The 27,915-nt window shown below is 41.7% G+C and overlaps 1 long non-coding RNA gene across 1 annotated transcript in view; it reads right to left on the minus strand.

Annotated features, from left to right (window-relative positions):
• Window positions 1-14,900, minus strand: part of LOC122791828 — a 15,822-nt gene extending 922 nt beyond the window's left edge. The window contains exons 1-2 of the long non-coding RNA XR_006363207.1: window positions 14,890-14,900; window positions 11,236-11,238 (exon numbers count right to left, since the gene is read on the minus strand). This is a non-coding gene — a long non-coding RNA (uncharacterized LOC122791828). The remainder of the gene's footprint in view (window positions 1-11,235; window positions 11,239-14,889) is intronic.
• Window positions 14,901-27,915: the final 13,015 nt, after the last annotated feature.

The raw sequence follows: 27,915 nt of genomic DNA on the forward strand, positions 1-27,915 counted from the left end.
TCTTCTTCACCTCTCTTCCACACTCATCATTACTCTGAACTGTTGATCCCAAGTATTTAAACTCATCCACCTTCGCCACCTCTGCTCCCTGCATCCTCACCATTACTCTATTCTCCACACATATATTCTGTCTTAGTCCTGCTGACCTTCATTCCTCTTCTCTTTAGAGCATATCTCCACCTCTCCAGGGTCTCCTCCACCTGTTCCCTACTCTCACTACAGATCACAATGTCATCTGCAAACATCATAATCCATGGGGAATCCGGTCTGATCTCGTCTGTCAACCTGTCCATCACCACTGCAAATAAGAAAGGGCTCAGGGCTGTTCCTTGATGTAATCCCACTTCCACCTTAAACGCATCTGTCACTCCCACCGCTGTCACACTACCCTTGTACATATCCTGTACCACCCTTACATACTTCTCTGGCACTCACGACTTCCTCATACAGTACCACAACTCCTCTCTAGGCATCCTCTCATATGCTTTCTCTAAGTCCACAAAGACACAATGCAACTCCTTCTGACCTTCTCTGTACTTCTCCATCAACACTCTTAGGGCAAATATCACATCTGTAGTGCTCTTTCCTGGCATGAAACCATACTGATGATCACTAATCATCACCTCCTTTCTTAACCTAGCTTCCACTACTCTTTCTCATAACTTCATGCTGTGACTGATCAATTTAATCCCTCTGTAGTTACTACAGCTCTGCACATTACCCTTATTCTTAAAAATCGGTACCAAAACACTTTTTCTCCATTCCTCAGGCATCCTCTCACTTTCCAAAATTTCATTAAACAATCTAGTTAAAAACTCCACTGCCATTTCACCTAAACACCTCCATGCTTCCACAGGTATGTCATCTGGACCAACAACCTTTCCATTCTTCATCCTCTTCATAGCTATCCTTACTTCCTCCTTGCTAATCCACTGCACTTCATGATTCACTATCTGCACATCATCCAACCTTCTCTCCCTCTCATTCTCTTCATTCATCAGCCCCTCAAAGTACTCTTTCCATCTGCTCAACACACTCTCTTCGCTTATGAGTATGTTTCCCTCATTATCCTTTATCACCCTTACCTGCTGCACATCTTTACCAGCTGGGTCCCTCTGTCTAGCCAATTAGTACAGGTCCTTTTCTCCCTCCTTAATGTCCAACCTTTCATACAACTCTTCATACGCTTTATCCTTAGCCTTCGCCACCTCTCTCTTTGCCATGCACCTCATCTCCTTATACTCCTGTCTACTTTTTTCATCTCTCTGACAATCCTACTTCTTCTTTGCCAACCTCTTTCGCTGTATACTCTCCTGTACTTCCTCATTCCAACACCAGGTCTCACACTGTTGACAAATTGACTAGGCAATATAAAGTGATTACAGACTATAGAGGAGGATATAGTCAAGTTCTGAACAAGGACATAGCCAGTGAGTTTTAAAGTATAGCTTAAGGATTTTTTTGAACTGAGTAAGAGAGGGTTCACAAGTAAGATCAGCAGGAAGACAGTTCCACGTTTTGCCAACAGAGTTAGCAAACAGAGAGTCCCCAGCAGGGATGTTTGAACCAGTAGTTTATTAGAAGAGCAAAGTGACCTCAGGTTGCTATAAGGGTTGATGATATTTTTAAGTGCAGGCGTATTATGAGTATTTGGTGGTTGACCATATCGAAGGCCTTGGAGAGATCTAAAAAAAAAGGGCTGAGGAAAGCATGCTATTATTTTAGTTATGGTTTATGGTGTTAGACAAGGATAGGAGGGCTGAGGTGGTACTGTGGTGTGGCCTAAAACCGTGCTGAGAGTTAGCCAACAGCTTATTCTGGGTAAGATAATGCATAAGTTGTTTATGGACACACTTCTCCATAATTTTAGCCAGTGGTCACAGAATAGCTATGGGTCTAAAGTTTGACAGTTCAAATGAGATGCCTCCTTTATGGAGTGGTATTACATGAGATATTTTCCAAATGGAGGGGGTGGTGGCTTCAGATAAGATTCTGTTGATTATGATAGAGATGGGGTATACTATGGCATCTGCTGCTTTTTGCAGATACTCTGGTGGGAGGAGATCAGCTGCTACAGTAGTTGGTTTTAATTTCTTAATTAGAGATCTGATAAGTGATGTAGAAACAGGCTGAAAGCTAAAGGAGAGTGGGGTATTGGCTGTGGCAGAATTTGGGTTGGAGCAGGTGGGTGTCAGTTGGCTGGCTAGGGACTGGATAGTCTCTGTGAAGAAACTATTGAAGGTATTTGCAGTATCCTCTGGATACAAGCTGATGAGGTAGTAGTGGAGGACTGTCCTGGGTGAAGAAGTTTATTTATTCCTGCCCAAAACGTTTGAGGTTTGTTTTGATTTTTTTGTTGAAGATGGTAGTAGAAGTTTTTTTTGTTTAGTATAATAGATTTTTTTGTGTGATTCCTTAGCTGTCAGTATCTCAGTTGATCTAGTGGGTTTTTTGTAGCATGCCGTTTGTCCCATGCCTTATTTCTAGCTATGATTTTAGATTTGGTCTCTTTTGACAGCCACAGGGCAGTTTTTGTTTTGATTCTAATGGAGCGAGCAGGAGCCTGAGGATCAAGAACAGTAAGGAATATGGAATTAAAGTATGCTACCGCATCTTCCAGTGAAAGATGCTTTAGGATTGACCAATTACAAGCTTTAAGTTCATTTTGAAAATTGGTGGAGTTGAAATTCTTATTATTTCTGATGGTTTTAAAGGTGGTCTGCTGGGGGTTGTACACCATGTACTTGATAATGTACGTAAGTAAGTGGTCACTTAGGTCATCTGGGGGGGGGTCCCCGACTTGTACATATAGGGGCAGCTGTTCATAAGTATCCAATCTAATATACTGTCTTTGTTAATGGGTTTGCCTATCCTGGTGGGAGAGGATATGAGTTGCATAAAACCGTGTGGATTGACATGGGTTATAGGAGATTCTGAGGAACAGGTGTTCCAATCAATATTAAAATCTCCAAGCACCATAGTTTCTTGGGGGTAGGTACTGGATAACAAGTGGAAGATATCCCCTAGGGTGTTTGTATTATTACATGGGGGAATGTAAATGCAGACAATGTTTATGCATTTGTTATTGTTAATCTGCAGTTTGGTAATAAGAATTTCTGCATTATTAAACTGGGGTGGCTGTAGGGAGATTGTAGTAACATCTAGTGTATATTTATAGAGTACAGCTACCCCACAACCCTTCTTAGTAGTACGATCTACTCTAAGTATGTCGTACCCTGGTAGTATTACCTCACTGTCTTTAGTTATCGGATTTTGCCAGGTCTCCGTAAGACATAATACATCGAGGGAATAAACTGCTAATATGGCATGCAGATTATGGACCTTATTGTTTATGCTTCTGATATCTAGTTGGCAGGTCAGGAGAGAATTAGGGGGCCTACTAGCCAGTGTTATGTTAGAAGGAATATTAGTTTGGGAACTGGAATCAGCAGGTGGGGATGGGCAAGTGTTTGGGTGGATGTCTCCATCCATTGTCAGGCTGTACTGTAAGCTAACTATGAGTTTCATAATTTTGTTTATAAATCTTTGGTAATGTTTAGTTTTGGGGCTGATATACCTGGGTCTAATCGGTTGGTAGTTTTTAAGAATGGTGGGGCCAGGTATGTGGGGAATTATGAAGTGGCCAGCATTGTTTGATATTGATGTAGTGATAGTTTTGGATTTTGGGTAGTGGAAACCTAGGTAGGGCTGATTTTTATAGGTGCTGAGGAAATATGGAATGAGTAACAGAGGTAACAGTGAAAATAGCAGTATTTTGAAGAATAACATAGCTGATAGGTTGGTACTAGGCTATCGGCCCTAGGGCCTATACAAGCCTTGCCATAACAATTCCCTGGATATTTCTTCCCACAATATTTACTTCCCTGGACCCCTGTCTAGCCTGGCTGGGGCATTATGTTTGAAATGTATTTGGAGCAGGAGTAAATTAAGAAGACTAGGAAGCTTAGTGGCAGGTGTGGAGGTGGTTTGATCTAGGAGGTTATCTTTGATGGGTTATAGTGGCGTGGGCTGTGGTTTTTAGAGCTATACATTTAGCAGCACTGGGGGTGGGTGAGATTTGGAGGCAGGATGGGGCATGGAGCAAGCCCGAACACAGCAAGGGCGAGTGGAGCAGGACCAAACCACAAGGTACCTGATTTCTGTGCATGCAAGGTAAGTAATTGTAAACTGTTATATTTTATTTCTCTAGTTTTATACTGCAAACGTTATATTTTATTTCCCTAGTTTTATACTGTAGATTGACAGTACACACTTGGGGAGGTAAAAAAGATTATATTTGCCACTAGCAGCTCTTTAACTAGTGACCAAATAATTAGCTAAAAACAACACTAAGAAATTCCTGAGGTCTAATGGCTTACCAGTGAGCAGAATTCAACTGCTGATGAGCACTTGTGTCCTAATAGGAGACTAGTAATTTAAAGATGGCTCCATAAACAGGAGGAGTCTAATATAGACTTAGTATTGGGGATGGGGGTAGCAAAAAGGGTGTGAACCAGATGCAACGCAAATAAACCAGAGAGGCAAGCAGTAGAAAACTATGAGTGAAGGCCTCAGAGGGGGTGAGTAGTAATATAAACTCTACTTGTAAAGTGACGGAGAGAAAAAACAGCAAAGTTTATTAAGGTTGGGAGTGTGTCTTCACATTGACTTGCTTATTAGTAGCCAGTTTATGCACAGATTAAAGTAGGGAGATACATTAGCAATGAAGGGGAATGTACAGAAATGCAAATAAAAGGTGGGGCTCAAGTGATACAAAACTAAGGCAAACAGCAGTGACAGGGCTGCTTGAGGGTTAGGTTTTAATCACAGAGAATAGGAAGGAACTGAATTAAGTGTATACTGCCTAGTGGACGTTTAAGATTACTACACAAGCTGAGGGAGGATACAAGGCTCAGTCAGTATTATTAGCACACTGAGAACTACTTAGTAACACAGCTAATTTTAAAGCTTCACTATCATAACACATACATGTAGAATGCCTGGGTAGACTGACCTTGCTCTTCAGGCTCAAAGGGTATACCCTTGGTTTAGTTTTAAAGACCTGATTTCTTCCTAGACTGTATGGGTAGGGTGGTAGCCGTGGACTGCAGAGTTGCCCGAGTGTGCTGTGAAGAGAGAGAAAAAGAGAGGGTGAAGGTAGTAGAATGAATGAAGAGCAAAAAAAGACCAGAAAAAGGCTACAAGCCTGCAGACCCTTGCATCATCTGGGACAAGACTGTGGATCACCAAACAGGCTGTGGCCTGCATATCTTCTTGGGATTGGTGCTAAAACTAGCCAGTTTGTTTTAGTTTCAGCACTCAAAACTGTTTCCTTGTGCTCAACACTTGTTCATAAACTCATTGTAAGCACTAAATAAACCACAAATTACTACAGCACTTGACTTTCCTCACTTGTCAAGAGGAAAACAGTTCTTAGTACTTAAATTAATAAGCACTTATCCAGGCATGACCATGGGTCAGCTCCCGGTGTTTTCTCCTGTCCACCTGATGAATCTGGGCATCTTGGGGCAATTTAGCAATTGCCTCATGTACACTGCCAACCCTCTCCTCCTACCACCCAACACTACAACCTGTGAGAGATGCACTTACATAGCCAAACTGGAAGCCAAGCTCTCGCCAGCCAAGACTGGACTAGACAGTCAAGAAGAGAAGGTCAACACCTGTACCGCACCACACAATACATAGCCCTTCAGAACCCACACTACCAAAACCCACACATAGAAACACAAAGCACACACCCACATTCACAGAGGTTCTCAATAAAAATCTGCCCAAGCAACAGAGACCTCCCAAGCTGAAACACAGACAGCCACTACCCAAATGACGCACAGCCCACAAAATCAGTGTGCCACTCAATGTCAGCCCATAAGGCAAAACAATGTACCCAACACACTAGTCATAGGTGACTCAGGCACACTGATGTCCCACTTACCAGGCTAAACAAGGAGAAAGTTACTGTCAGCTGCCAGGATCTGCCACATAACGCATGCACTCAGGTCACTCCACAACAAGTACAAATATGACTATGTCATTGTCCATGTTGGTGTGAATGACCTGAGACGTACCTCCCTGGACTACATGAAAAAAGACATGGAGGAGCTCTCAGCTCTTGTAGCCCAGGCAGGCATGACCCTAGCCCAGAGTAGCATCCTGCCATCGCCTAGAATGATACCACAGTACAAGGGCAAAATGATTGACTTCAACAAATGGCTAAGTTTCTGGTGTCATTCTAAGGGAATCCAGTATCGGTCTGCCTGGGACGACATGGTCGACATTAGTGTTTCGGTCCAGGTTAGGTGACTGAAAGGTGTGGTATGAATTATATCCTGGTAATGCAGGGGTGCTCTGGAGCCTTGAACCAGGTCTCTGTCACTGCTCAATTGTCGATGTTCTCCATTTTTAAGGAGTGCCTCAAGTGAGTGCATTTTGAGGTTTAGACTTCTAACACTGAGTAGTATTACCCTCATAGTTTGCTTGCTTGTACCTGTTACGGTGGTGAATTTAGCATTTGAACCTTGCCTAAAAAAGGCACGATACGGATGGCAAGAGCCTTAGCCAGTATCTGGAATCCCAGGGGCAACAGGTGCAGGCCATCTCTGGCAAAGCATTGTGGTCTAAGTCTGCTGTTATCTCTGAGAACATGTTAGGAGTTCTTGATTTGGACACAGGGAATTAAACAATAGGTGTCAGGTGAAGTGAAAATGTCCACATTCAGTTTAATGAGACAATAACTACTACACTGTTTTAGCTGGATCCTAAAAGAATTTCATTGCCTTACATGAGAAGCTTAGGTGACAAGACTGTTTAAATATACGCATTAAATGAATGGATACATTTTAAGCAGGGTACTGCACTAATTGCAAAGGGTTAATTTTAGTTATTGCCAGAGTGAATCCTGCAAAGAATTTGATTTTTTTTTTTAATTTGTTGTGGGTGTGATGACTGGTGGGTGTTTTTATCTAGGAGGTGATGATGCCTGCCACTTCATACGGATTCACATTTGTTTTAGAACTGGTGATACAGAATGGTTGGATGACAATTTAGTGCAGTCTGTTTTTTTTTTTTTTAATTTTTACACTGTATACACTTTATGGTTGGTGAGATGAGATGCATGGACTAGAATTAGTGGACTGTGTGGAAAGGACCCTTTGTAATTCGTTTGGAAAACAACAAGTTGTGTAGAATGAGACATCTATTTTACCAGTTCATAAACCATGCTTATACTACATAGCTACTGGACATTACAGGTAAGTACAGATTTTTATGTTTGAGATACTATTATTTAAACTGTGATGAATTAGTAATGTCATCCATTTTATTTGATGTAATTGTCGATGGAGCAAAGACGCTTGGATTATCAATTTAGTGCAACTCTTTTTGCAGCATTTTATGTTTCCAGTGGTACAATGTTTTGTGCTCCCAGTTTCATTTTTTCTTTACAAGTTGTTAGTTTTTAAGTGCACATTATTTGTCGAATAATGTTAGTGTGTGGTTGATATTCCCCACATTCTATAAGTTTTTTTTTTTATTATTATATTCAATTTCTATTTGCTGAATATATTTAGGTGAATCATTTATTTCTGGCAGGAGGAATTTGTTTCAGGCTTTGTGTTCATTTAAATACTTGTGCCAATCATTCTATGTGACTTTTTAGAAGGATCAATTGGTCTACTTGTATGCATACGTAAATTTTATTTTAACATTTGTTTACTGGGATAATCTGACTGGACTATATTTGTCCTTTTTCACTGGAGGCCCAGGGAGAAAAGCTCCACAGGAAAAAAAAGACAATACAATAGAATATAAAATAATATACATAGTGCAATATTATTTCATAAAGAAAAGAAAAAAAAACAGAACAGCAACCTTGGCACTCTCTGCAACTACAGTCTAAATACTGGCTTTGTCCCAGCAGAGTGAAAAACTGCAACAGTAATTCCCTTGCACAAAGGGTGTTCATCAACCGACCCTGGGAACTATAGACCCATAAACCTATCTGGCCTTATCTACAAGCAGATGGAGAGAATCATCATGGACCTTATCAACAAAAACATAGTTAACCTTCAAACTCTTGACCCCGACCCAATTTGGCTTTGTTAAGGGTAGATCATGCTCATTAAACCTGGTGGACTTCTTCAAGAATGTCTCCAAAGCCCTGGATGAAGGCAAAACAGTACATACAATCTATCTTGACTTAGCCAAGCCTTTTGACACAACCCCCCACTAAGGCATCATTGAAAAACTCACCCAGCTGGGAATTAACCCATATGTCACTAGATGGGTAGCCAACTGGCTCACCAACAAAACACATACAAAGTTGGGGATTCCACCTATACTAGCAGACCAGTTACCAGTGGTGTACCACAAGGATTTGTGCTAGGCCCCCTACTGTTTGGAATCTATTTCTCAGAAGTTCAGGAAAAATAGATGGTCTGTGGCTTACCAAGTTCCCCGATGATTGCAAACTGGGTGCAATCACTGATTCACCCAACGATGTTGACATACTACAAAAAGGGACAAATGACTGGTTCTAAAGCCATGGACTTAAATTAAACACACAAAAAATGCATTATTATTGCTTTTGGCAAAGGGGAAGCCCCTGCAAATTGCAATATTAACAGTAGCCCCCTTAGCTTAGTGGTGAGAGACTTGGGAACACTCATTGACAGCAACCTTAACTTTAATCACCATGTGTCCACAGTGGTAAGGAAGGCCTTCTACATTGCACTTTCAAAAGTAAGGGCATTGCATCCAGAGCTAAAGATGTTGTAACTCCCCTGTCCTCATCCCTCATTAGACCACTGATAGAGTACAATGCTCCCTTCCTTATGTACCTCACCAGACACCTGGCCTGCAGCAGCTAGAAAGACCTCGGAGGTTTCTCACCAAGAAAATTCAAGGCCTTCAGAACATGACCTATATGGACAGACTGAAGGCCCTGTCACTGTACTCAGTATCTCATAGGCTGCTGAGAGGCGACTTGTGCCTGGCCTACAGAGCAGTCTTGGACGCTGCCCTAATGAAAATGATGCACATCCGCAAGTCATATGGGAAAAGATTCACTTGCTCTAAGGATCTTAACCTAGCCTATGACATTAACAGTGCATGCTGGAGAGAGAGATATGTCTCCCAGAGATTGCCACTCCTCTGGAGCAAACTCCCAATTCAAGTAAAACAGAGCTCCTCAATGACCCTATTTAAGCGTAACTTAGACAACTGGATGGGAGACCATAAATTTACCCCAGGGGTGTCACCTATGTCCCTCTTGGATAAGGGCAGTCAGTGCTGATCACAGACTCGCCCTGCAAATACAGACCATACAACTTGGGCAATAAGGGTATAACATGACTAGGCTTTAGGGCCAATAGCCTAGTAACTTCCTATGAATCTGTGTGTGTGTAACTAAGTACGTCTCTATATATGTGTGTGTGTAACTATGTATGTCTCTATATGTGTGTGTAACCATGTACATTTCTATATGTGTGTGTGTGTAACTGTGTACATCTCTATATATATGTGTGTGTATGTGTGTTTGCATGTATATCTATATCTATCTATATATATATATATATATATATATATATATATATGTGTGTGTGTGTGTGTGTGTGTATATATATATATATATATATATATATATATATATATATATATATATACACACACACACACACACACACACATACACACACACACACGTGTGTGTTGCCTATATGTGTGTGTGTGTGTGTGTGTGTGTGTGTGTATACATACATATATATACACACACACACACACATATATATATATATATATATATATATATATATATATATATATATATATATATATATATATATATATATATATATATATATATATTTACAAAAAGAATGTAAGGCATAACAAATCTTCCTTACAGAGAGGGCCTTAAAGCCCTTTCCCTCTGCTCATTCTCCTACAGATGGCTCTGGGGTGATCTATGCCTGGCTTACAAGGCATCCACAAACCCCACACCTCAAGGTCCATGATGATTCTCTCCATGTGCTTGTAGATAAGGCCAGTTAGGTCAATGGGACCAGACGGTGTCCCGGGCTGCATCCTACAAGAAGAGCTAAACCCAAACATAAAACTACTGTTCAATCTCAGCCTTACTACAGGATATGTACCCAAAGAGTGGTGTACAGCAACAGTGGTCCCTCTCCACAAAGGTGGTGCCTCAACGGATCCTGGAAACTATTGGCCCATAAGCCTGACTAGCTTGGTCTGCAAAGCTATGGAAAGGATCATCATGAACCTCATAAATAAAGATATTGGGGACCTACAGACACTGGATCCTACCCAGTTCGGCTTTGTCAAGGGCAGATCCTGCCTCTTAAACCTGGTCAATTTCTTTGAAACAGTCACCAAGGCCATTGACGAGGGGAAGGTGGTCCACACAGCCTACCTGGACCTCGCAAAAGCCTTCGATACAATACCCCACTCGGGCATTATAGATAAGCTCACCAGCTTAAATATAAACCGCTATGTCACTAGATGGGTTGCAAACTGGCTCAAGGACAGAACCCACATGGTTAGAATTGCTGGAGCCATGTCAGACTCCAAACCAGTTACAAGTGGCTTCCCACAAGGCTCAGTCCTGGGACCTCTCTTGTTCGGTATATATTTCTTGGAGGTACAGGCCAACATGGAAGGACTGTGGCTGACTAAGTTCGCAGATGACTGCAAACTGGGCGCCATAATCGACTCTCCAGCTGACACAAGCATCCTCCAAAAGGGACTCATAGAAACAGACAACTGGTACCAGAGCCATGGCCTCAAGCTAAACACCAAAAAGTGTATAGTCATCCCCTTTGGCAAAAACAAAGTGCCCACAAATTACCACATAGGTGGTAATCCATTAAGTACAGAAGAAGTAATTAGGGACCTGGGGACCCAAGTTGATAGCAATCTCTCATTTGACAACCACGTGGCCAAAGTGGTTAGAAAAACATTTTATATAGCCCACCTAATCATGAAGGAATTCACATCTAGATCAGGGAGGTCATTGTCCCTCTTTACTCATCCCTCATCAGGCCCATAATTGAGTACAATGCCCCTTTTGGGATGTACCTTACCAGACACCTGCAGCAACTGGAAAGACCCCAAAAGTACCTCACCAAGAGGATCATAGGGCTCAAACAGATGCCATATGCTTCCCGGTTAAAGAAACTCCAGCTCTACTCAGTGGCATACCGCCTTCTCAGAGGTGCTCTGTGCCTGACGTATAAAGCAATGTCCAACCCGGAATTAATGGACATGCTGCACCTCAGAAAATCCAAATCCCATCGAGCCACGCGCTCGAGAAACTCAGCACTGAAATAAATAGGACATGCTGGAGGGACAGATTCATAACCCAGAGGCTCCCTTCACTCTGGAATAAAATCCCAGTCCAGACAGAGTCACTCATTGACTCTATTCAAGAGGAATCTTGATGAGTGGATGGGAGATCGTAGGTTTACACCGGGTATCACTTCTGTGTCACTGTTAGACAGAAGCACAGAATACTAACCTCGAAAAAGGGCATAGCAAAATTAATTTAAAATGGGTGGCGAAAGCCAAACACTCTCTGGCTAGGCTTATAAATGCCCTAGGGCAGATAGCCTAGTATGAACCTATGAATGATGTGCATATTTGTAAGGCAAACAATACCAGAAATACAAGGTACAGGGACCTGAATTTTTGTCTGTGACTTCAACAGAACATACTGGAGAGTCAGGTATGAGTCCAGAGACTGCCCCTGCTATGGAACAGGCTTCCCAACCATGTGAAGCCCAGTTTGTCTTTTTTTTTTCAATTTGAGCACAACCTAGACCAGTAGATGGGCAATAGGAAACGTACACTGAGCCTGGCACCCATGTCCCTTTTAGATAGAGGCAGCTTATAAATCACTGGCCCACTGTGTCCTGTTTGAATAGAGAATATCATTATTCTTTCAGTAAAACTTGGCTAGGCTTAGAAAGGGCCCCAGGGTCATTAGCCTAATACCAAATTATGAATCTATGAATACATGAATATGTCTAACATATATATATATATATATATATATACACAGATTCACACACACACACACACACACACACACACACACACACACACACACACACACACACACACACACATGTTTGTGTGTGTACATGTGCGTGTACATGTGTGTGAGGAGTGTTTTAACTGTCTTATGTAGTGGTATGTTATGGGAACAGCTTTTTTAATTTAAGATGCAGGTTACAGTTAGAGGTAAGGTTACACATATTATTTAAGTGAGGCATGGAAGCTTTGTTGGCTATAATGAATCCAGTAGTCCAAAACCTCTTATACATCCAGAAATCAAACAATCCAGCTAATACTAGGGCCATAGTTCTAAATTCACTGCAACAAAAAAGTAAAACATGGTGGAGGAATAGGTTTATAACATGCTGCTTATCCACTTCTCTGGAACAAACTAACTCTCCAAGTTAAGCAGTGTGACACACTGTCTGCTTTTAAAAAGGATAACTAGAGACAAGAATTGGCTTAATTGTTTGGAGGTGGGTATGCTGTTTTACGACATGATATGTGCCACCTTCTACTCAGTTTGGAACTTACAGTCATGATGGAAGGTTGGGACAAGAGTTTAGTGCAGAATTTTTATAAACTGCTACTTGTTTAAGAATTTTACTTTTTTTAGCTGGTGACAGCGGGATTATAGATGACTGTCATTATTTGCTTTAGGTGACTTGAATTTTCCAGTAAGTTTTACAGATAATGACATTATTCTGTTGTTTAAGCTGTATGCAGAGTTTGTGTAACTCGGAGAAGCAGTTAGCTTTGTAGGAGATGGCTGTTAGAAGAATTAATGGGACTTGTTTAGACTGCACACTCGGACATTACAGGTAAGAGAACACTTTTGTGTTTGGGAGATTATTTAAACTGTGAATTATTGATGGCATATCTTGTGTTTGGTGAAATTACTGGAGAATTTTAAGTAGAAAGTATATATATTTGGTGCACTTGTTTCCATGTTGTATGGTGTAAATAGTGTAAAGTTTTGTATTACAGGTATAATTTTTTAAAGGTTTCTAGTTTCACTGCACTCTGTGCAGTTATTTCTGTGTGTGTGTGTGTGTGGGGGGGGGGGGGGGGGGCTGGCTATTTTTTTCCATGAGTGATTGGGAGTCTTTTGCTTTGCTCTGCAGGACTTTAGCTCATCTGAGAGCATGTGGTCATCGTTGAAGGTTTTTGTGTCTTATTAGTTAGTTTTTTTTTTTTTTTTACACTATTGTGTTTTCCTTTTGTGGATAGTTACAAAAAGTTTAGAACTAGTTTTCCTGAGAGGTTGTGAAACCTGAGTTCTGATTTCACCTCCTGGTACTGTATGTAGTAGTAATTATGGCCATGTTTTATCGCTTAGATACTGAGTAGGTTTTCTTGCTGGCTCAGATGAAACAGCAGTACACTTCACACAAACCATGGCTCCAGTAAGATATTGTGGTACATGCTTACAAGCCTACTGAAGGATGCTACAGGTTAGTGTAAATGTTTATGTTTTGAGAGATTATTTAAATTCTCTTTATTTATGTCAGCTTTTGAATTTAGAGTGCAAGTTGTAGGATGAAATAAGTATAAATTTTGTATTTAGTGTATTTTTGTGCCACGTTTTGTGCATAAGTAATATGTGCATAGGTTTACACTAGACTAATGGACACCATGTCTTTACAAGCCTGGCCATGCAACCCAACCCAGTTTTATCCTCGAGTTCTTTGGCCACCTACATGGTGGAGTATGTTAGTAAAGAGAGAGCTAAGGGTTGTGTGGGGGGATATGTTAGTTGAGGATTAATTTACTTATTATTGACCTCTGTCCATCAGACACATGTGAGCCAGGCTGGGGGGTGCATTTATTGTGTCCAGTCCAATGATTACTGTTCCTTTTAAATAGGGTCAGGGGATGAACTTTGCTTCACGTAGATGGGGAGTTTATTCCATAGCATGGAGATCCTTTGAGACACATAGCAGTCTCTCCAGCAGGTTCTATTTATGTCACAGGCAAAGTTCAGGTGTTTTGATCTACTGTTTCTGGTATATGTGTTGCAAATGTGCAAGATATCCATCACAGCTGGATCTGAGGATGCTTTATATGCCAGGCACAGATCATCTCTCAGTAACCTGTAGGAGACTGAGTACAGATATAGGCCTTAAGGTGATCTGGACAGTGTATTTGGGTATTCTTACCCTGGATTCTCCTGATGAAGAACCTCTGAGGGCATTCCAGCTGCTGCAAGTGCCTGGCTAAGGACATGCCAAAGGGGGCACTGTACTCAATAATGGGTCTGATAAGGGCTGAGTATAGTGGTACTGTAACTTCCCTGGACTTGGATGCCATAAAAAGAAGTTATGTACTCACCATAACATTCCATGTTGGTAGTCCATCTCACCCTTCATTTTTACGTATGGGTTTGGAGCCGATCCTTGGCTCCGACTTGGTCGATTTATAAGCTTGAAGACTTCTGGTTGGCTCGTGGCTAAGCAGATATCCCATAGTGCACCAGTACAAACCCCAGATCTTGATTGCTGCTGACTAGAAGAAATGACCATAACAGACAAACCAATACTAAAGGGTCTCCAACCAACGATAACCAAAATATTAATATCTCCAGATTCTTCCACGATGGGGGCAGGAGGGCAGGTTGGTAAAAATGAAGGTGAGATGGACTACCAACATGGAACAATATTGTGAGTACATAACTTCCTTATGTTGTGTAGTCCAATCTCACCTTCATTTTTAAGTATGGGACAGCGTCCCTAGCACCTTATTCTTGGGTGACTCAATGGAAAATACTCCTGAGCACCGTGGAGCCAAAGGATGCTCTACCCCTGGTAGCTAAATCCAATTTGTAATGTGTAATAAAAGTGTGAGGGGTAGCCCACGTAGCTGCTGCACAAATATTATCAAGTGGGACCCTAGCTTGAAAGGCTGAAGAGGTAGACAGAGACCTGGTAGAATGAGCCTTGATCTTGAAGGGTAAAGGTCTGCCCTCTGAACTGTAGACAAAGGCTATGCAACTGGAAATCCAATTAGATAGTGTCACTTTAGAAACTGGTAAGCCCAATCTGGACTCAGAAAAGGAAATGAATAGTTGATCTGATTTCCTAAACTCCTTGGTCCGATGCAAATAAAAACATAGTCGTCTATGAATGTCTAGCTGATGAAACCAATATTCAGCTGCATTACAGGGATTAGGGAAGAAAACTGGGAGTTCTATGGATTGATTTAAGGTGGCGTGGGAACAAACTTTGGGGACAAAGGAAGGGTTAGTACGCAGTGAGACCCTGTCTTTATGAAAGATCAAATAAGGTGGCTTAACAGACAAGGCTTGTAACTCCTAGTAACCGTCTAGCTGATGTGATAGTCACCAAAAACAAAGTATTCCAAGACAAAAATTTCAATGAAGATGAGTGAGAAGGTTCAAACGGGGAAGATGTCAGTTTGGACAACACATAATTTAAATCCCAAGAAGCCACAGATTCTTGGAGCGGTGGCCTCAACAGAGTGGCTCCTTTCAAAAAGGTCTTGCATAGCTTATGAGACATTAAACTGGTATCTTGAAACCCTAAATAAATTCCAAAATCACAGGGATAGAAGCAATGTAGGGAACTACATTCATTTTCTGTACCCAAATAGACAATCTTTTCCATTTACTGCCATACAGTCTCCTAGTTGAAGGTTTATGGGAGGACATAAAAATATGTGACACTGGGGAAGATACATCATGAAGCCTGACTAGGGATGCAACTGGAGCAGCCATGCTGTCAATTTGAGGGTGTGGATTGAGGGATGTAGCGAACCTGACATGTGAGTCAACAGATCTGGAGCTGGGTCCAGAATCCAAGGATCACCCAGGAGAAGAGGCTTGAGGAAGGGGAACCAAACCTGATGAGGCCAGTAAGGAGCAATGAGGATTAACTTGCATCCCAGCCATCTGGCTTTCTGAATCACTTTGGAAATGAGAGGAAATGGACAAAAAGCATACAGAAGACCCATGGGTCAATTGTGAGCTAGAGCGTCTCTGGGTGTCTCCCCCGGAGGGGGAATGAGGGAAAAATAGCTGCTGCATTTGGCATTGACTAGACTGGCAAAAAGGTTGCAGCAAGGCTGTCCCCATTTGCGGAAAATCTGTTCCATGTTTTAGCCACCACTCATGAAGCAGTAGGTTCGCTCAGCTGAACTTGTCGGCTATCACACTGGTCATCCCTGGAATGTGCGATGCAACCAGAAAGTGCTGGGAAGAAATCACCCATTCCCAAACTCGCATGGCCTCTTGACAGAGTGGGTAAGATCTGGTACTGCCCTGTTTGTTGATATACCAAACTAACGACATGTTTGATTGTATCGCAATAGTCCCTAGAGGAAGAAGGTCTTGAAGTGCTTGCAATGCCAGCAGCACCACCCTCTTCTCCAGAACACTGATATGCAGGTGAGCCTCGTGTTCTTGCCATGTGCCTTGGACATTTCTGCCGAGATAATGTCCCCCCCCCCCACCTGATCTGGGAGGCATCCGTGGTCACAGTGGCAACGGGTTGGGCAGGAACAAGGGGTGCCCGTCGTCAACTGGTTGGGTGCTGTCCACCAAAGGAGGTCCTCCTTGCATGATTCCATCAGCAGAATAGTGTGAGTCAGCGGAAGATATTGGAAGGACCATTGGGAAGACAGAAGCCACTGGAGAATTCTCATGTGCAACCTGGCTAATGGTACTAATAGGATGGTGGATGCCATAGTCCTGAGGAGCTGAAGAACCCACTTTGCTTTGACCTTCCGCAATGGGAGAAAACGTGGAATTTGAAAGATTAAATTTTGTGCCTTTTCGGCGGGAAGACGAGCTGTCATGTTCACTGTGTCTACCTCTGCACCTATAAAAATCACAGATTGAGAGGGCAATAATGCAGATTTTTCCCAGTTTATGGAGATCCCTAATTGAGCACAAAGTTGAATAGTGGCGTCCCTGTTTTGGAGAAGTAGATGCCTGGTGGGGGCGGTCAGGAGCCAGTCGTCCAAATACGGAAACACCTGGAATCCCTGACGTCTCAGGTGAGCTGTCACTACTGCCATGCATTTGGTGAACACCCTGGGGGCTGTGGTGAAACCAAAGGGCAGAGCACGAAACTGATAGTGACTGGCTCCCAGCCAGAAGCATAGATGGCTCCTGGATGCCTTGTCCATTTTTATGTGGCAGTAGGCATCCTGGAGATCTATTGAGCACATCCAATAGTCTTTCCCTAACAAAGGGAGTATCAACTGCAGTGTTACCATCCAAAACTTGTCCTTCCTTATGGATTTGTTTAATCTGCTGAGGTCCAATATTGGCCTCCAGTCTCCTGGAGTAAGTTCCGGATCCTATCTGGTCTGCTGGGATGGATTGGATGACTCTTTTTAAGAGCAACTTGTGGATCTCCACAGTTGCCTGATCCCTGAGATTGGGTGGTACATCTGGGATCTTCTTGGGAACAAACAGTGGAAGGGAAAAGGGTATGATATAGCCTCTGGTAACAACTCTCTGTACCCACTTGTCTTGGGTTATACTTAGCCAAGCTTCTGGATACAAAGAAATGCGACCCCCGACCGGCCCCAGAGAAATGCAGTCGGGCCCCATATCAGGAGCACTGATAAGGCCGTCCTGAAAGGAATCATGACCTTGTTGGTATTGCGGACCGTCCCTGCCTCTAGGGCGACATCTCCCATTTCCTCCTCCTCCTCTGTCTCTGAAGGAGGGTTCACCCTGTGTGTCCAGAAAGACCCTCTGGGACTTCTTGAACTACATTTTACCACCCCCTTTGACCTTTGGGGTAGGGTCTAGAGGGAACAGTAAAACGTACTCCCACAGCAGAGAGCGTCTTTTCTTCTTGCTCACATCGAGTGAGTGTGTCCTTCACCTTAGATCCAAACAACGAGGAACCATCAAATGGGGCGTTGGTGAAAGTGGACTTGAACGGTTCCGCAAAATTACACAAGTGCATCCAGGAGTGTCGCTTTAGGGCAACTCCTGAACCCGCTGCTCTACTCGCTCCATCAGCTGCATAAGAAATAAGTCACATGGAGGAGTTAACTATAGAATTTAAGGTGGACAACTGAGCAGAAATCTTGTCAGGGACTCCCCTCAGTACATGTACCCTGTATAGAATCTCCTAACTCCTTGAGGAGATCCCTCTGCAATCTCATGAAGTGAGTGAGATAGTTCAATGATCGAAGAGTAAAAGCCACTAAACTGAAGACACATTTCCCATACCTGTCCATCTGTTGTGACTCCTTATTCAGAGGATGGACAGAAGAAGAAGTCTCAGCAAGCTCCTTCTTAGTGGCTGCCACCACCACCATGGCATCTACGGGGACACCTTTGGACAAAAATTCTTCATCTGGAGGGGCAGAAAGAAACTTGTTGGGTCTCCTAGGGGCTGGCTCCATGGCATCAGGAGTATCCCACACCTTTCGACTAACTAAATCCATCAGTTCGTCAAAAGGTTGAGACCCGAAACCCTTCAGGTACACTGACTCCTCATCAGAAGGGTTGACAGTGAGCCAGCTGCACCTCTGCTTAAGGATCTCCAGGATGTCCACGAAGGAGACATCATCAGAGGATGACTTGAGGGACCCTTCCAACTCCTCAAGGTCGGTGTCAGATGTCAAAGACTCATCCTGGGAGTCAACATGCTTCCCCTTGCATGTCTTCTTCCAGGGGGGCTCCTCAGAAGGGTATTCCGGGGAGGTCAAGGAAGAGTGGGGGCCACCAGCCGGTGGCTCCTGAAGCTGAGGGTCTCTGCTGTCTCCGGAGAGAGTAGGGGCTGAGACAGAAGTGGGTGCTCAAGGGGGGAGAGTGCTGGTACCCTTGGTGGCAACTGGTGATTTGGACTGCATGCTCCTCATCATCTCGAATGCCGAGCTCTCCGGCTCAGGGGATCTCTCCTGCTCCGAAGAGACCGAGGATGCCATCGGTGCCAGAGCTATCGGCTCTGAGATAGACGCAGGGTCCAAACTCACCCTAGCCGAAGCCCCGAGAGGGAGACTCGGAACTGAAGAAGACCGATTCCAACCTTCCCTGTCGGCACCAACCAGAGAGCTTTGGCCCCTGGACACAACAGATAACACCGAAAGTGTTGGAGCAGAACTCGGCTCCAAAGCAACCACAAGTGGATCTGGAGCCAATGGTTCCACCAATGGCACCAAGCCCTCATACTCCGACAGACCAGCTTGGCTCAGAGGAAGAATAACAATCGAGGGTATAACAGGTTCCATAGGCTCTGGAACCAACTGGGTCGGAGTCAACAACAATTTAGATAGAGCAGACGACTTCAGCAGTCTCAAGACCACCCTCTCCACATCTTCTTCTGAAAGGCTCCTGGAACACCTGGAGGACATAGTCGGGATCTTGATCTTGGAGGAATAGCAGGTTCCATAAATTCAGTGGTCGGCTCCGACAAACTAGGAACTGACCCTGTCACCACAATGCTGCTGTCAGTTGGCTCCGAAGGCAGTGGAGCCGATGAGGCCAATTTTGCCACTTTAGGAGGCAGCTCCGTGACACCAGCCAGTGCCGGAGAAGGTCTTTTCGAAGATTTAGACTTAGCAGATTTAGTGGACTTGGAAGAAGAGGAAGAGCTAGACAAGGCTTCCTCAAAGGCAGGCTTTAAAAGACCCTTTAGAATTAGCTTGTTCCTCCTCTCCTGTAACCCTCTAGGGGAGAAGGCATGACAAAACAAGCAAGTCTCTTGCAAGTGGATGGCCCCTAAGCAATAGACACATAGGCCATGACCATCCATCAATGACATTTTTTGGGAGCACTTCATGCATTTTTTGAAGCCCAAATGCTTGTGCTCCTTAACCTCTTTAGACATAACACACAAACAAAAAGAGAAGAGTAGTAAAAGGGAGGACTAGGTCCTCTAACTTAAACGGGCCTAGCCCTGAAGGAGGAAGAAACACCACAAGGACTAGGCCCAACTACAATGGCTTAGTCCAGAAAGGAAAGGGATAGCTAGGTCTTCTAACTTAAACAGACCAGCAAAAACTCACACACACAGAAAACCCTTATTCTGCTAAGGATTAGCAGAGGAAGCTGAAACTGGAGTTTCGAACAACGAATTCCACCACTGTAAGAAAAAAAAAAACCCACCAGCGGATAACCGCCAAAACCAAACTGTTTTACGAAACCAGAGACTAGAACAAATGCTAGTGTTTATCAAGCTACCAGCATTAACAATAAATCTAAAACTGGTACACTTGATACCACAAAGCACACTAACAGGCCCAAGGCCAACGCTTGCACCAAGGGGTGCAAAGGAGCTAATTACCTAAGAATTAGCAACCCTACACTAACAAATGCTAATGCAAAAACTATTGTACTACACTAATTATAACTTTGAACAAGATTTTAAGCAATATAAGCAAGAAAAAAGTTAACACTTAGCCAGAGCCAAGAGAAGCACAACCGAACTCGTCGACACGGCAAATGAGATCTGGGGTTTGTACTGGTGCACTATGGGATACCTGCTTAGCCACGAGCCAACCAGCAGACTTCGAGCTTATAAATCGGCTGAGTCAGAGCCGAGGATCGGCTCCGAACCTATACGTAGAAATGAAGGTGAGACTGGACTACACAACATCTTGGCTTATAAGTTGGGTGACATAGAAAGATTTTTTTTACTTGTCTAAGTGTTAGACAAAGGCCAGATTACTGTCTATATATATTCCCAAATCCATAGCTATTAGATGTTTACTAGGCTAACATCTACAAGGGCCTTGTTAAGCCTAGTCATGCATCCCAAATCTCTGACAACTTCTGGTACCCTTGTTAACTGTAAGCAGAGGCTTGGGAGATGAAACATTTCCAAGCAGGGGCCTGGGAGATGAACCATTTACAGATTGCCTGTGTCCATTAGAGACATAAGCACCAAGCTAAGGATCATACCTCTCAACTGTACAGATTTTCGCAGAATGGCCAGATTTTTGACTCATATTTTTGGTCCGTTTTTCATAAAACTGTGTTTTTCTGGCAAACTAGTGGGAAAGCAGTAAAGACTGAAGTTAGAAAATAATGAAAGGCATTTGAGTTTCAGACTTCATGCCCTTCAGAAAATTCATGCTAATGCAAGCCCAGTTATTCAACCAACTTTCTAAGTTTGTAAGGGCAATATTTAAAAATTGTCTCTATTTCTGGGTCTTTATCCCATTTTTATTTATGGTTTTGTCCACATTTCTTGCTCTAAGAGGTTGACAGGTATGCCAGGGATGAATTTCCTGTTCCCCATCCAATTGTCCAAGTTACACTTGAATAAGGTTAGGGAGGAACTCTGCTTCACATGGATAGTGAGACTGTTCCAGAGACAGGGTAGTCTCTGGGAAACATCTCCAGCAGGTCCCATTTATATCATAGGCAAGGTAGATTTAAGTCTTCAGAATGGGTAATTCTGGTGCTGCTTGTTTTGGTGATATGCAGGAGGTCCATCAGAATGGGGTGTGACAATGCCCTGTATGCCAGGCACAGATCTCCTCTCAACAAACAGCCTGTAGGAGACAGAATACAGGGATAGAGCCTTGAGGTGGTCTGCATAGGTCATTTTATCTTTCTTCCACATTGCTGCCTGCATATCCTGATATTTTATGACTTTGTGGCTCTCTGTACACATGACACTGTAGTCACTTGGTGTAGCAATTTCAATGATTAATGCTACTTTTGTCTTCTTTTCGTGGACCACTATATCTGGTTTTCTCGCATCTATCTTTTGAAATGTTGGTAATGGGCGATCACATGTAATGTAGACTTCATCATTTTCTGTGATGCTTTGGAGCTCGTGTTTCCAGTGTTTTTCAGCTACTTCAATATTATAATGTTTGAACAATCTCCAGTGCAACAGTCTTTCCACATTATTATGCCTTTCAGTATATAGTCCTTCTGCCATTAGTATATCACAACCAGGTGTGCAACTGTTTCCAGTTCTGTTTTACAAAACCTACATTTGTCTGTTTTTCCCACATGTTCATTGGACTTTGTAAACCAATGTGTACATAGTTCATAGGTGCATACTAGGCTAATGGCCCTGGAGCCTTTACAAGCCTAGCCCATAGAAGTCCCCTGGCATCGTGCGGCCTGATGTTAGTCCAATATCTTGGGCCACCAATATTAAACTTTTGTCTTTTGTTTTGAATTCACCTCTTCTTAACCATTCCTCTGTTCAATCCTGATCAACATGAGGTTGTTCTAGGAGTTTTCTATACTTGCAATTATATTTATGCATTTTCCACATTTCTTGCCTTCTCATCTGATCCTTCACCTTATATTATTTTTGTTTTTTGGCACATTCAGTTGCTGCCTGGTTTTTATCTACTTCTGATTCGATTTTCATTCCCACTTGACATTGATATACTTCTGATAGACTAAACAGGAAAGTCATCTTAGATTTATTCTCCTCATGTCTCAAAACTTGTGCTCTGTTTGGGTCTTGTGAGGTCAGCAGATATGTATGCAGTCCCATGATTGCAGGTCTATACATGTAATCAGTTTCAAAGAGGCCCATACCTCCTTTGGAACAGCAAACATATAATCTTGGTATGCAGTCAGTCACTCCAAAACTGTAAGGACAGGAAGAGCAAATTTGTTTATAGCTTGAACTTTATTCCTAGATGTCAACGTTGTTTTCAGGATTAATTTATGTCTTCTAAAATATTCCTTACTAAGTTTTATTTGCATTTATTCATGTTTTATTGTTGACCCTTCATCAAATCCCAAATATTTATATACTCCTACTTGCTCAAGTTCTTCTAGGCAGGGATAAGGACAAGATCCATTTTTTAGTCTGTCCTTAAGTCATATTTGTATGGGGTCTATATCATTAGTTCGAATGCACATGTGTCCAAACGCCGAAACATCGAACTGGGAAGTTCAAAATGCAAAAATAGCGAAGCCACGGAACACCAAATTTTTTCCCAGGGAAAAAATTTGGTGGGCCGTTTCTGCAGCTTTGCTATTTCCTCCACTGTGGTGCAATCTCGGAGATGGTATATTTAAGTAGGGGGGGGGTGTGGGGGACAAAGCCCCCCACATTAGTAACAGTCTGTATTGTTCATGTTTTTTTACGTTTTGTACTGGAACAGCGATTTTTTTCCCTGGGAAAAAAAACGCTGTTCTGAATGTTCAAAGTTCTGACATTTTGAACTTCCGGGTTCGATATTTACATAGTCGAACTTATGGCAGATCAACTATGTGATATGGACCCTTTGTATGTAAGTTAAAACATGTACATGGAACATTCTACTGTACTGTACTGTAGTACAGTACAGTAGAACGTTCCATACAAAAGAAAAAACATCAAACATACCTCTTCTTAAGCTTTACTTCACATTTATGTACTAAAGGCATCATCCACAAATGTTTTTCATTCTTTTCTGAAGTTTCAGACCTCTCAGAAAACCTCCTGCTGTCACCTAGACCCTAGTGAGCTGCTATGTAATTTGCCCATTCTACTGTACAGTATAGTAACTGCTTCAATACTCTGCACTGTACAGGCCATCAGTCTTGATCAATCAGATTGCCAACACAGTGATCTCTTAACCAATCAGATCACTTGTTGTCCATGAAGGCGGAAGTAACTGCTCTAACAAGGTGTGCGAGCAGCTTCATGAACAGGGAGAACGGGCAAAAGGAAAGTACAACCGAATTCTTCATTTTAAGGTAAGATTTGGGCAACTTTATTTTCACATTATTTCCAATATTGAGGCAGCCTATTCGTATCTATGGGTTGTCCGCATGTCGGATGTCTGTAACCCAAGGACTGCTTGTATCACATTCTTGTCCCAAACTAATGCTTTCTTGGTGCTGCAGCTTTCCTCTTTAAATGTTGACTTTGCCCATTTATCAAGACCAAATGACATTCTTATATCATCTGCAAAAGTTTTGACTACTTGCAGTTGTGCTTTCAGTTTTTTATCTGATGAGCCATACAGTTTTAAATCATCTACAAAGAGAAGATGAGAAGTCTTTACCCTTTGTTACTTTTTGGGAGCTAAATTATAGGCATGACCTAATCTGTCAAGCAGACAGCTTAATGGATTAAGGGCAAGATAAAAGAGCAACGGTGATTCAGAGTCACCCAGAAATATCCCCCCTTGAATTTTTATTCCTGGAATAATAATTTGGCCTTTATCATGGCTTAACTGTAAAGTGGTTTGCCACTGTTTCATGGTCTCTGTGATGTAACTTATCAGTGTAGGGTGTATCTTATACATTTTTAACCACTCTTTTATCCATGAATGTGGGATACTGTCAATTTTTTTTTGTAGTCTATCCATGCCATAGTTAAATTCTTCCCTTTTTTACAGTTCTCCACTATGACTAACAACAAATGATCGTTTGTTCCATATGACTTTCTTTTATTACACTTTTGTTCTATTGCCATAATTGAGTTTTCTTCTAAATAACTATAAACCCTGTCTGCATCAATTCCGGTATATAGTTTATATGTCACTGGAAAGCAGGTTATTGGTCTATAGTTTTATGTGTAGCTTGCAGGTTTGTTCTTAAGTAGGAGCATTGTTTTTCTTGTTAACCATGTTGGTATCTGTTTGGGATGTGCATATAAATAGTTCTTACTCATGGCTAAATCTTCATGCAAAGATGTTAATACTTTTAGCCAGAAGTTAGGTATTACACCTGAGCTTGGGGTTTTCCAATTAGTGGCTTTGCTTAACTTTGTTTCAGTCTCTCTGGCCGTTACTTCATCTCATTTCATATCCTGTACATTTGAACTTCTTATTCTTTTAGTTCTATTCATTTAGCTTCTTATTATGTTCCAGGGGATCTTCATAGATATCTCTCCAAAATGTATCTATTTCTTCTTTCTTGGTGGTCTTTCAATTCCTTTTACCTTGTTTCCTAATTCTCAATAAAACTTTTTTAGGTCATCAATAAATTATTTTGTACTTTTCCTTTATATATCTACATATCTTCTGAGTTTTTTTTTGCCTATGTTTATATTTTTAGTTTATTGTTTGTGATAGTACATGATAAATCCTGATCTGTTATAATACTGTACATTGTTTTTATCACGTACATCTTTCTGAGTATTTTTGTTGATCTATTCCCTCTTCTATATTCCTCTAACAAAGACACTTCTTTGTCTTAATTGCTTTATAGTTTTTTGTATTGGATACTTCCATGATGGCATTTGATTTCTCCACATCATTTTCCTTACTACCCTGTGTTCTTGTGGTGGGAGTTTATCTGTTATTAATTTGGCTGCACAATAATGTATCCTATTTACTTCTGTTATATCGCACAAATCTCTATCAACAGTCCTAATTACTGTGTTTGTTTGTTTTATCAAACTTCTGACTTTTTGGGTTTTATTGATCTTCTGCAGTCTACTTCTTGCATTATTCTTAATATGTCTAGCCATCTCTATGAAATCAAGCACTTCTTGCATTATTCTTAATATGTCTAGCCATCTCTATGAAATCAAGCACCTTCAGCAATTTCTTCTAAAGTGAGGGCACATTCTTTGTTCTCCATTTCCTGTGGACATTCTATAGAAAGTTCCAGAGCATCTTCCTGTGCCATGTTCTCTTCAGTTTTGTCCTGTGTGATCCGTTACTCTTTCATATGGTAACTCACTGATCTATAGCTCCGTGTCACTGACTGTCAGATTTGCCACAGTTTCCTGCTCTTTCCCTTGCTGTATAGTTCCAACTGAACAGTTGTAGTAGTTTCCTATGGAAAGCTCCAAAGTGTCTTCATATGTCAACTGATTAGATGCTTCCCGCTCCACTGGTTTCTCCTTAATTTCAGTGTCCATTGCTCTATCCTGTTGTATTGTTATCTGTGTTAAATTTTCTACAGTAAATCCTTCACTTTGCAAGTAATCCATAACCTGAGTTTCTATTTCTTTAACTTCTTCACTACTCATTCTCTTTTCTACTTTTCCTCTTTATTTTCTTGTTTTTTGTATTGTAAAACTTTCCATATCTGGGTGTCTTTGCCTGTATTTCTCTTCAAATAACTTTGGTGCTGCTCTTTTTGCATCAATTAGTTTTGCTTTGTCCTTTGTATCAATATTGCACCATATTAAATCTCTTTTTTCTTTCCCTTGTCCATATTTCTTCTTCAGATGTATCCTGCTCCTCTTGTTTCTCTTTACTTTGGGGACTCGTTCATTCATGTTGTGATATAACCTGTGTTAGACTTACTACACTGAATCCTTCAATCTGCAAATATTCCATAACATCAGCTTCCATTTTTTTAACTTCTACTTGACTAATCTTCTGTTCTACATTCCCTCTTTCTAATCTTATTTTTTTATTGGGAAATTTTACATATCTGAATGCCTTTGCCTATGTGCCTCTTCAGATCTCTTGGGAGCTTCCTTTTTTGTGTTGATTAATTTGGCTTTCTTTTTTGCATAAAAATTGTACCATATCAGATCTCTCTTCCTTTCTCATGTCTATATTTGTTTTTTATACCCTTCAAATGTCTCTAATTTTTGTTCTTTAAATTTTTGCACTTCCTCAGTCACTTCTTTTTCCAAATGGCACAAGGTTTCTTGGTCTATTGTTTTTCATGGATCTGTTGTATTAATGAACACAAATTTCTATTTGAAACTTCTGATAGCTTGTCTTGTGGAAGTATTTTTCTTTCCTCTAATTTCTGTCTTAATTTTCTGTATATCTTTTGTCTGGAAATTCTGGGCTTCTTGTATAATAGTAACAATACAAATTTTTTTTCTTATCCTCAATAGTCCACTGTATAGTATGTATGTCTGTTTTTTGGCCTATCATTTTTTGTAGAATGCTACTTCCTCCTAAAATGGGGGGGGGGGCATCCTCTCCCCGGGCCTGGCCTAGCCCCATTGTAGGAATATTTCCATATCTTGAGGATTCTGCACTGTCATTTTTTCCAGTCCTAGTACCAGTGCATCTACCAGGATTGTGCACTGTTTTATCCTATGTCTTGTGTACCCAGCTCTCTTCTTTATTTTTTAACCAACTTCTGTCCATGGTATATGCTATATAAAATACAGTCTATATATCAGTGTCTTGGTGAGAATTTGTGAAAAACAGGGTCTACCTCATGAAGGTACTCACCAAAACTTGAGGATGAATTCAATTCCAGCAATACTCTCTCCTTTGCCTGCTGATTTTATCATCCATTCGGACCCCTGTTTTCATCTCTAAATTTACAATGAGCTCTGCACACAATTGTGTATTGCCTTTGAGGTTTCGGATATAGCTAAAGAATGCCTTGTGGTTGCTTTTGGCCTGGGAGACCAAACTGATCTCAAATTTGGCTTTGGTCGACTTTATTTGTTGTCTGAGTTGTTTATTTAGTTTGATGAGAACACTTTTATCCTGCTGAGTGCTACAGCTTCTAATTTTTGCCATGATTTTCTTTCTGTTATACAGCTTATTTATTTTGTGATTCCACCGGGGTGGTTTGTTGCATGAGTTAGTTCTGTACTAATTCTTCATAGTTACATCTGCCTCTATGCAGCTATTAACATGCTTGTATAGAGTTTTGGTGAACAGTTCTGCATAGGCAGCAGTGTTCTCAGGGTTTATGAGGGCTTCAAAATATGCCAGATTATCACTTAATAGCAGGAAGTTAGCCTTAGAGTAGTTCCTAAATATTCCAGGGTTAGTTGGGTATCTAGGTTTTATTTTTACTTCAAAGGTGTCATTCTAAGGGGATCCAATGTCTGTCTGCCTGGAATGACATGCTTGACAAGCCACGCTGCTTCGCAAGAGATGGCTTGCACCTGTCACCCCTGGGTTTCCGGATATTGGCAAAGGCTCTTGCCACCCCCATAGTGCCTTTTTTAGACAAGGCTCAAATTCTAAACCCACCGCCCTAGAAAACAATAA

This window comes from Protopterus annectens, chromosome 17.part0 (assembly GCF_019279795.1).
Source record: "Protopterus annectens isolate FY-2018-M chromosome 17.part0, PAN1.0, whole genome shotgun sequence".
In the NCBI taxonomy this organism is placed as follows: domain Eukaryota; kingdom Metazoa; phylum Chordata; order Ceratodontiformes; family Protopteridae; genus Protopterus; species Protopterus annectens.